The 11,064-nt window shown below is 45.2% G+C and overlaps 1 long non-coding RNA gene across 1 annotated transcript; it reads left to right on the forward strand.

Moving 5' to 3' along the window:
* Positions 1-212: 212 nt before the first annotated feature.
* LOC105518496 lies at positions 213-2,161 on the forward strand. Its single transcript, XR_001002845.1, has 2 exons — positions 213-1,381; positions 2,014-2,161. It is a non-coding gene; the product is annotated as an uncharacterized LOC105518496 (long non-coding RNA).
* Positions 2,162-11,064: the final 8,903 nt, after the last annotated feature.

Below are 11,064 nucleotides of genomic sequence, written 5' to 3' on the forward strand. Positions count from 1 at the left end.
TCATCTCCGCACGCTCGCGGGAACGCACGACAGCCGGGGCACACAGCTGGCCCCCCGGAGCGCTCCCCGGCCCGCGGCAGTTCGACCCACCCCCTGGAGACCCTCATTGGACCGGCTCTAAACTGCCTTCCGTGATTGGGCAACACTGATCGGCAATTACTCGATTCTACCAATCACGTTGCTCGGCAGGTAGGAGGTGGGCCTTATGCCTGAGTCGCATCCTACTGCCTTACTATTGGCCGTCGGCAACCGCTTTGCTAGTTAATTGGAGAGAATGGATGTCCATCAGGGTCACGCTTGCAGGGCAACGAGAGGCAAAACGAGAGGGAAGACGACTTTCCTCCCGTGAGCCAATGAGGCCAGCTGGGATACCCCGAGACAACTGGGAGAGGCGCGGGACTCGCCCGTTCCGCGGAATGCCGGGAAGGGGTCACCTCCCGATGAAGTTTCCGGTTCCGGTGTCGGCGGTGGTTGAATTGCCATGGCAACGCGGTTGGCTCGCGCGTGGTTCCGGTCTCTTGGGAGGTAGCGGGGTTAGGCCGGGCCAGTATCCGCCTCTTCCAGCTTAGGTGAGCGTCCCTGGGCGCCTGCCGAACGCCGCGGCCGAATGCAGTTCGTCGTGGCGGAGAGCGGGAGCCTGACCGGGGTTCCAGCGCTCGGGCTGTAGCCTCGGCTCCTGGACTCTCCCTCGGCTCCGCCGCCACGTGGGAGCTGAGGCTCTGGGGCTTCCGCCTCCGGCGCGCGATTATTTCTCTAGAACAATTTTCATTTTTAAAGTTTGTAAAGCGCTTTTGCCTGTGTGATTTCCTCTGGGTTTCGTTTTTCTTCCTTTCTTTTTGTAGAGACGGAAGTGGCGGGGAGGGTGGTCTCACTTTGTTGCCTAGGCTGGTCTCAAACTCGTGGCTTCAAGGGATCCTCCTGCCTCGGCCTCTTAAAGTGCTGGGATTACAGGCGTGAGCCAGCGCGTTCGGCCGCCTCTGAGTTTCCAGCCTCGTTGGGCCTCCAACCTTTTAAGCTGTTGGGCCTAGGATCAGGAAAGGTTTGTTGAATGGGGAACTAAGAAGTGAGTTCGTTCGTTCGACAAACGTCTCCTGAGCGGCCGCTGGGTGCTAGGCGCGGTGCCAGCGCGGAATGTCCAGGGAGACCTGGTGCCCAAAGCTTGGAGCCAGCGTGAGAAATGAGAAGCAGACACAAAGCAGTGTGGGAGTGCAGAGGAGGGAAAGCAAGCCTCCTTAGGCCCATTGCTTGTTCTGTTCTCCCTTGTTCTTACCAGTGTTTGACAATATACAGGATTTACTAGCTTAGTTACTGATTTCTGCACCCGGCATTCAACTTTATTCAGTGCTGTATCCTCAGTGCCTGGGACGGTGCTTGGAACGTGGTAAGTGCTCCTATTGGCGGGAAGAATAAATCCGGAAGAGCAGGACCAGTGGACTTACAGAATCTGTAGTCTTGGAGCCGCATGGGGTTGATAGTACCCTCGAGCACACCAGACTTGCAGAAAAAGCATACTCCAGAGGAAGCTGAGGCATGCCTGCTCGAGAGCCAGCTGTTCCATGTGCAATTTTCCTCTGATAGTTTCTGGTCACTGTTGCCACGGTGATAATGACTGGGCTATGTCATTATCTATCCGCCAACAGTAAGATAAGCTTTGCAGTCGAGATATTGTTTAGCAGATGGAGTGTTTTCTGTTGGACACTAAGTACTGCTACAAGTTCCTCCTTTTTTTTAAACTTTGAGTATTTTTTTACAGTGTTGCTGGAGGTGATCTGTTTATGCTTTAGGAGTGTTCAAATTTAAAATCAGAAAATCAGCACGTGTCAGTGAGTGAGTCTTTCAAATAATCCTTCGCCATGAAACCTGAGCCTAGTAAACTATGAAAGTAAACTCGGATTATTACCTGGAAGTCTCAGTGCCATATTTTCACCTCCATCAATATTATTGATGCTTGCTCATTTTCTAATGTGGGACCTGAAGTTTACCAGGTGCTTAAAGAATCTTTTTGTTTTTCAGATTCATTGATTCCGGGTAAATCAGAGGAACAAACAACAGGAACAGAAATATGTAGAAAATGCTATTATGCTGAAGCATAATTGTTGTTTCAGAAGTCCAGCATCTGGTGCACTTAACAATAGAGAATATATTAAATTCTTCCCCAAATGATCTGTTGTTTATGCCTGTGTTTAAGTTTTTTGTTTGTTTTTAAGTAAATATTGGTGATTTGTTGCCAAAAACCTAAACTGTTTATTGCTGTCAACTTAATGAACAGAGAGGTTCCCTAAAAGAAAATGGCATTTATTCAGGAATAGAGCATTGCAATGAGAAAGTGCATGTTGTAGTTAACCGTGTGTATCCTGGGAGATAGAGGAAGGAGATAGACAAAGGTCTTTAAAGGAAAAATGAGGAGGGTTACGTAATTGTTTTGAGATAATTATATTTGACTATAAGGATTAGTAGCAAAGATGACGCCAGTCCCAGGTTGGACAGGCGGTTGCTCGGCAGGCATTGCAGATGTATTTTTTGTGTAAGATTGAGATGGCCTTTGTGCAGGATTGTGGTTTTGCAATCTTTTGTGATCGTTTTTGCTATCAGGCATGTATGCTTGCAAACTATGACTTTCCCTGTGTCTATTTTGATTCTGACGTCTTTCTCATTGCCCACTCTAAACTGTCTAATTCTGCTTGTGTTGACTGACATCGGGAGAAGAATGTGCGAACGTATATCCTGAGACCGAGCAGTAATGAGGAGTGTCATGTTCCTTACCTAATGTATAATATTGGGCTCAGAAGCAGTTTTCTTTTTTGTTTGTTCAACGTTGTATTAAGTTGAGAACGCAGCTGCCATTCAAGATTAAGAGTAATCCTTGAGAAGGAAGAGTACAAAGCCTGTGTTTTGCTAAATCATAGGGAAGTTGCCGTGTTTTTGTAGAACGTGATAAGAACATACAGTGCGTGAAATGCTAAGGATATGGAAAAGCATGTTGGTGCTCTTTCAAGGAGCTGTTTTGATAGCATGACCAAGGGCAGGAAACAGATCACGTATCTGAACCAAAGAAATTGAAACAATACATCTAAATTTAAATTTTTAATAAAACAACCCAAAATATAGTGAAATACTTAGCACCAAACGTCAGTGATCTTAAGAAGCAAGGAAAACAGTATTCAAAAGATTTCGTCCAAAATATCAGACTTTTGCCTATATGTTGGCATTTTGGTTTTGAAATTCCTCTTTAGTCCTATCATGAAAACATGACAAAATATACAACTTAAATAAAGAAGTGTCATCAGTCTGCATCTATGGCCAAATGTTTTGGGTGTTTTGAGTAAATGGCCTTAGTTTGTGATCATTTCCTGCCCTGTGGACATTAGTGAAGAGGTGAGGATGGGAAGTACTCAGAAACTTCTGAGAATCCTGGGATTTGAGTCACAGGATGGATTAAACCCCAAACTAAATAATCATGCCATGTAAACATGCTGACTCAGGCATCCTAAAAATGTTTTTCTTCCTTGTGTTTATTTATAGATAAGGCTTTACTATATTTAGTAGAACTCCTGTTTTCTATCCACTTCTCCAAAAACAAATTGACCATTGAATTCATAGTGTAAACCTTCACCTATCTGAGATAGCCCCTTTTTCAGTCCCAAATGAAGAACATAGAGTTCAGATTATTGAACTGAAGGTGATGCTTTATCTGAGCACTCCACATATCAGTGTTTCTGTACCTTTCCTTTTTTAAAAAATTATTTTTGAAGAGATGAGTTCTTAGTAGGTTGCCCAGACTGGTCTCCAACACCTGGTCTCAAATAGTCCTCCCACCTTGCCCTCCCAAAGTACTAGGGTTCTAGGTGTGAGCCGCTGCACCGGCCCTGTTCCTTTTATACTCAGTGCTGCATTCTTGTTTGTTCTTAGAAAATGAGAGGGTGTGTTTGCATGAGAATGTGTGGTACAGCAGTGTCTATCTGAGCTGGCCAGAACATTCTGCAAATGTCATATTAAGGACAAGGTGGCTGCTTGGATTGTACAAGGGGCCGAACCACCACACATTCCTAAGCTAAAATAGCATTTGGGACCCAGAGTTCTGTTGACCTGAGCTGGAACCTGAAACCTTTCTCTGTGGTGCACTGAGCTAACATCTAGTAGTTTTAGAGCATTACTGCAACCCTGGAATTAACTGGATTCCCTGACAATACCGAAAATAATGTGTAAGAAACTGAAGCAAAATCCAGCCCTCAGAATTTTTCTAGTTCCTAATGTGGAGATAGAAATGCTTGTTGGATTTCGACTACCTCTATCTGACAAGGCAGCTGGTTTATTAATATTTCTTTGGCCGAGGCTTTGCTCATGACAGCCGCCCACATCTTGGAGACAGGAAGGCAGGCCAGCCTCCACTGTGTCACACAATTCCTGCCCCCTTCACCTGCCCTGAGTCACTGGGTCACTGAAGAGAAAGGGCATGCTATAGATCTGGTTAGTTCAGTCTAGAATAGACCGTGGGAGATAGGTGAGCGTTTATGGAAAGCCCAGATGCCATGACAGCCCAGTTTTGTCCTGGAATTTGGGTAGAGGTGTAGTACTAGGTTCTGGTCTTAAATGTTGCTGAGTACTTGAGTTCTTTTTGATTTTCCTCAGATTTTTCCACATCTATTTTCCCCTTTCTGGATTTTGGACAAATCCAAATTGATGTCTGCTAAAGATTGTATATAATTCAAGAATTTCTTCATATAAAGGCTGCAGGGTTGTAAGGAATCTGTGTGTACTTTCTCTGCTCCTGAATATTTACCCCCAAGTATTATCATCTCGCATAGATTGTACTTTTTTTGTTAAATTTTTGTGTAGATACATGAATTCATTAGAAACATACACTAACCCTAGGATAACAGTTTTCAGACATTTTGGTCTCCAAATTATGTTTTTTTCCGAATATAATATGTTAGATATTAGCACTTGTGTCTCGAAGTTTTTTGCCTTCACATGCAATTTCTGTTCTCTTGCTGATTCATAGCATCGCCAATCAGTCCTGTAGAAAATCAACTATCTCAGTTATCTTTACTTGTTCTGCATATATACTAGATACACAGATGATTTTTGTGCTTTGCAAATTAAAATGACAAAATGTGCAATCCAAAGATCTAATAGCAGGATGTGGTGGCTCACACCTGTAATCCCAGCACTTTGGAAGGCCAAGGCGGGCAGATCACCTAAGGTCAGGAGTTCAAGACCAGCCTGACCAACATGGTGAAACCCCATCTCTACTAAAAATACAAAAAATTAGCCAGGCGTGGTGGCGGGTGCCTGTAATCCCAGCTACTCGGGAGACTGAGGCAGGAGAATTTCTGGAACCCATTAGGCAGAGGTTGCAGTGAGCTGAGATTGCGCCACTGCACTGCATACTCCAGCCTGGGCAACAGAGTGAGACTCTGTCTCAAATAAACAAACAGAAAACCAAAAATCTAATAAAAAAATCTAAGCCCATAGCCTGCTGTTTCTGAAAGCTGTGTACCTCTTGTCCCCATGATACTTTCTCGCTTTGAGGACCAAGCTCCTTGGCTGCATGCCTTGAAAATCATACACCTGTTGAACTTCGTTCTGTTGCCTTATTTAATAACAAGGACATGGGCCTGAATCATATCTCCCGGAAAGTAGTATTAAGAACTAAGTGGTAATCATAAAACTTGTTAAGCCTCTTGATTAAAGGTGATGAAAGAATTGTTTATTTTCCCCAACTGCCTGTTTAATGGCAATGTTTTGTAGTATTATGTGTTTCATTTTTTTTAAACCAGTAGTTTTTATAACTCAAATTATTATATTCCAAAGACCTGAAAAGGTCCCTAGATCACAGAATACAAAGAGTAAGGAGCCAGTGCTGCTGTTTCGTGTATCAAACCTGTTAGGAAGATTTATCTGTTAGTTATGTCTCCCTCTGATAGTACTGAGTGTGCAGCCAGAAGAACATTTAGGAAGTTCAATTGTTTTCTTTTGAATAATTGCTGAGATGTATTGCCAAGGCCATAAATGCACTTTATGGTGAGTCAGAATTTCACTTTGTACTTCAATCTTTGAGCTTTAATAATTTCATGCCTTCACAATGCAGTCTTGCTATTGTGGGAGCCCATTGCTCCAGCCTTCTTCAATCGTTCGTCTAGGCCTGGCATGGTGGCTCATGCCTATAATCCCAGCACTCTGGGAGACCGAGGGTGGCGGATCACTTGAGATCAGGAGTTTGAGACCAGCCTGGCCAACATGGTGAAACCCCAGCTCTACTAAAAATACAAAATTAGCTAAGCGTGGTGGTGGATGCCTGTAGTCCCAGCTACTCGGGAGGCTGAGGCAGGAGAATTGCTTGAGCCCAGGAGGTGGAGGTTGCAGTGAGCCACGATCACACCACTGCACTCCAGCCTGGGTGACAGAGCAAGACTCTGTCTCAAAAATAAGTAAATAGAAAACAGTTCATCTAGCAAAAAAGAAATTGACCCCAGTTTCATTGCAGGGAGGGGAGGGATGATTCAGGTTAGAAATGAGATGAGGCATTAATTGTTCACTTCCCTTTGCTGGAAAAAAATGGAGGATTTTAAATATTCTCCTTTTACAGTCAGAAAAATCCTATTTGCTAATTCTAAACTTACTATTTTTTGAAAGTGTATCCTAGTGAGATACTGTTAATTGATATCAAATTTTAGTGAGCCACAGTTTCGAAGAGTTTTAATAAAAGACTGTATCATAAGGCTGGGTGTGGTGACTTATGTCTATAATCCCAGCCCTTTGGGAGGCCGAGGCAGGTGGATCACCTGAGGTCAGGAATTTGAGACCAGCCTGGCCAACACGGTGAAACCGCATCTCTACTAAGCATACAAAAAATTAGCTGGGCATGGTGGTGGGTGCCTGTAATCCAAGGTACTGAGGAGGCTGAGGCAGGAGAATCACTTGAACCCAGGAGGTGGAGGTTGCAGTGAGCCGAGATCACGCCGTTCCACTCCAGCCTGGGCAACAAGAGCAAAAGTTCATCTTAAAAATAAAAAAAGACTGTATCATAAAACAATCACATTCTGTTAAAAAAAAAAAAAAAGCTTTTTTGCATAAGCTTTATTACGTAGACAAAATTGGGTGACCAAAATAATTTTGTATAATAATAGTAATTTTGTATTTTACTACAAAGTTTTTCTTGAGGAGAAGCCATCATATTGGCAAACCTTCTTCCCTCTCCAGATAGACGGTGATCTGGCATTTTCATATCGTTGCTGTATGAGTGCAGCCCTGAGGGGACATGCCAGTCTAGTCGATGTGAAATCGATGTGATACTCCCATTGTTTCATCTTTTTATACCATGCAGCCACAGCTCCATGATAATCCACATATACTATTGGCTGTCTAATTACAGAGCAAGTAATATCCTCTTACTTGAAGGAATTTTTGCTTGTGTTCAGAACATAACACATCTTTCAAAGTCATTCTGGTTTTGAGAAACACATTTTATAATCGAATGAGTCTCTGTCTTTCCTGGCAAGGCAGGTAGGGGGCACTAGTCTATTTTTCTTAGGAAGCTGGGGCAAGAGCCAATAAGGGCTGCCCCTGTAATTACACAGTGTCTGGGAATTAATCATTTTGCCCAATTCTAGGAAGAGCCTCTCAGTTCTCACCCAATTGCTATTCTTATTTTAGGGAACAGCAAACTTACTTAGTTTTCTCATATAACCACAACAGATCAGAAGCAGTAAATGTAAAAGGCTCACACTAAAAGCAGAAAGAAACAAAGACTGAACAGTAAGTGAAAGGTGAAGCACTAAGAGGCAGATATTCTGGGATTCTTTTTAAAAAGCAGCATTCTGGGACATTCGATGTAAGAAGGGGTGAACAGCCTTCACCCGGGACCGTTCCTTGTGCATTAATGCCTTGTGTGATGCTTCCGAGCAAGAAAAAGAAATTCTTTTCTGCATGCTCTAAGTAGAAAGTCAAAGAAATATGCCGTTTATTTTAGCTTGCCAACAAAAACTACAAACACACACACACACACACAGCTTAAGGTGATGTTAAAAAATAAAAGGATTACTCCATTGTGCCAGATAAATAGTTATTCTGACTCTGTTACGTACTTCATGTTAGTTCATGGAAGATACCTTCGAAGTACCTACTACATTTCATCAGGTGTTGAGGGACTGAATAATATTGGTGTAAAGTTGAATTTTTCTAACTAAACCAAATGGGCTTGGCGAGAGCTCAGCTGACGTTAGGTCAGAAAGGGCCATCCATAAAGTGGTTCTGCAAACGCTGATGTCAACCGAGGACACACAATTAGAGGCGTCAAAGAATATAACCACCTCACTTGTCTTACTGCCCAGCCCTGTTTCACAGTGGTTGGGGGCCAGCACCCCTTCAGGGAGTGTATGCATTGTAATGTTACCTATTCCTTCCCCACCCACCACACACACACTAGGCCATCAGCGTCTAGTTGGGTAGGATTCATTTTTGAAACCTGGTGCCCCAGTGCCGTCCCTGGCACTTACTATGTGTTCAATACGTAATTTTGAATAAAGAAAACATGGTGAACAATACAGAGCAGGATCTCAGCAAATCCCAAATTGTGTGAGACTCTCATCGACCACAGGTGCCATAGGAGGCGGAGAAGCATTCAGTGATGTGCCCACAGGCCCTGTTAAGCAGGCTACACGGTGGAGTAAGAGGCTCCCAGATCCCAAGGAGCTCACAGTCCTGTGATGGGGACAGATGCAAGAATGCCCCTGAGAACTGGAGAGGGGAAAAGCTCAGCGCCTAAGGGGTGGGAAAAGCTTAGTAGGGAAGCGGCACTTGGGCTGAGTTTTGAGAGAAGGGTAAAGTGCCTCTATGTAAAAAGGAGGAACATTCCAGGAAGAGGGAGCAACCAGGGCAAAGGCACAGAGGCCCCTGGGCCCGCTGGGGGGAATGCCGGGCCGTTTCTTGAGAAATGCAGGACTGTATATAGCTGAGGGGAGGACAGATGGTAAGGGCTTGGGCTCTCCTCCTCTGGATGAGGGAAAGTCCCAGGAGGAGTGTAAGCTGCTGGGTGCTTGAGAGATCACCCTGCAGGGGTGTTGATGGATTGGAGGTGGCTGAGCTAGCGGGGCCACTTAGGAGAGGGTCGTCAGATTTAACCTTTGCAGATATTGGGGTGGGGGGCATAGGGGAAGGGCACCACTGCAAGCTGAGTTCTTTGAAGGTAGGGATGACGAAATTTGGTGACTGGCTGACTGGGGAGGGGGCTGGGAGGAAGAGGGGAAGATTCAGGCTTATTCCTGGGTTTTTACTTAGCCACTGACTACACTTGCTGATGCAGGGAATACAGCGGGAGGGGGAAGGAGGATTGGAAAGGTGAGGTCAGGAATTACTTTTGGACATTTGTTTCCAGGTGCCTGAGGAACATCTAAATCATCTGGTTATGTCTGAAATAAAGGGAGAGATTATGCATATTATTGCCTCTACAGGTCTGGATCTATTGATAAAGGAGATTTGGGCAGGGAGGGCAAGAAGGAGTGCAGAGAAGAAAGCCTGGGGAAAACATGTAACTGGGGAAGGACAGGCCATGAGGAGAACGGGGAGCAAGTGCTTCGGGGAAGAGGAATTTACCAGAAGCCACAGAGGGCCTGGGCGTGGGGCTCACACCTGTAGTCCCAGCACTTTGGGAGGCTGAGGCAGGAGGATTGCTTGAGGCCACGTGTTCTAGACTGGTCTGGGCAACATAGTGAGGCCCCGTCTGTAGAAAAAGTTTTAAGTTAGTTGGGAGCAGTGGTGTGTGCCTATAGTCCTAGCTACTTAGGAGGCTGAGGTGGGAGGATAACTAGCCCAGGAGTTCTAGACTGCAGTGAACTGTGATTGTACTACGGCACTCCGGCCTGGGCAACAGAGCAAGGCTGTCTCTTAAAAAAAAAAAAAGGAAGCCACAGAGAGAGGCCAGCTAAGGGCCCAGGGTCTTATGGATTTGGTAATGGAGGTAAACACAGTGTGGGCTGATGCAATCAGTGTTTGCTGCCCTTGGGCGCTTCACTTCAAGTGTAAGGGGCTCTGTAACATGATAGAGTTGGGCCAATTTGTCAAGTGTCTTCTGGCTGTTACTTTTGTCTGTGTGTGAACCCTTATTTTAGGCCATTTCTGTAGTTAGTGAGCAGAGCAGATGGAGTTCAGTCATTTTGCAGAAATGTTTCCGTTTGGATGATGAAACAAGCTCGATTGCTGAAGCTGGTGCACTCATCCCACTGGCATGGTGCTAGCCGAGAGCTTCGAAATACCTGAGGACACCTCTTGCCTATTTATAGAGGTTGCCTGTGTCTGCTGAATAGGGCTTTTTAATTAACCAGGAGGTGCATTGAGTGACACTGGCCATTTTTCTCTGCATGCCAAGTCTATAACACCAAAGAAGAAATTTAAGATAAAAATTCTTTAACATCTTAGGCCAGGTGCTGCTGCTATTACCACTGCAAGGACCTGCGGCAATCAGTTGGGAAACGTTTGTTCTGCATGTGTTCTGTGCCAGGTGTTGGCAATAAGATTCTAAGGTTTTGGAACTAGGCTACGACAATGAAACAACTTTCTCTGTTAGGGAAGTGTCCTGGGCCGTCAAGAATTGTCATCAAGAGCAGCAGGTTTTATGAGATACATGGACCTATTTGGCATTTCCCAGCCCCTGCCGCTCGGATAGAGGGACAGGGCTGGGCACCAAGTTTGGGCTTCCCAGAAGAGCCAAGCGCCGGCTGCTCATAGGGGATGGGTGGGGGTGGTGCAGGTGCCCTGCATGGGTTCCGCTGCCCTAAGGAGGGTGCCAAGGCCACGCCTCTGCGTGTCTGCCAGGGCTGGGCTCAGAGCCTCCCCGGCTTCCTGGGCACTCTGCCTATCACCCAGCGATTCTAATATGATCACGTGTTCAGAACAGTCACACTTGTCAAAGCAAGGAGAGAACGCTTGAGCAGTGTTCAAAAACGTATCTCCAGGGATTTAAAAAAAAAAAAAAACGGTGGCTCAAGCCTGTAATCCCAGCACTTTGGGAGGCCGAGACGGGCGGATCACGAGGTCAGGAGATCGAGACCATCCTGGCTAACACGG

Source organism: Colobus angolensis, unplaced genomic scaffold (assembly GCF_000951035.1).
Source record: "Colobus angolensis palliatus isolate OR3802 unplaced genomic scaffold, Cang.pa_1.0 Scaffold32, whole genome shotgun sequence".
NCBI classification, from domain to species: domain Eukaryota; kingdom Metazoa; phylum Chordata; class Mammalia; order Primates; family Cercopithecidae; genus Colobus; species Colobus angolensis.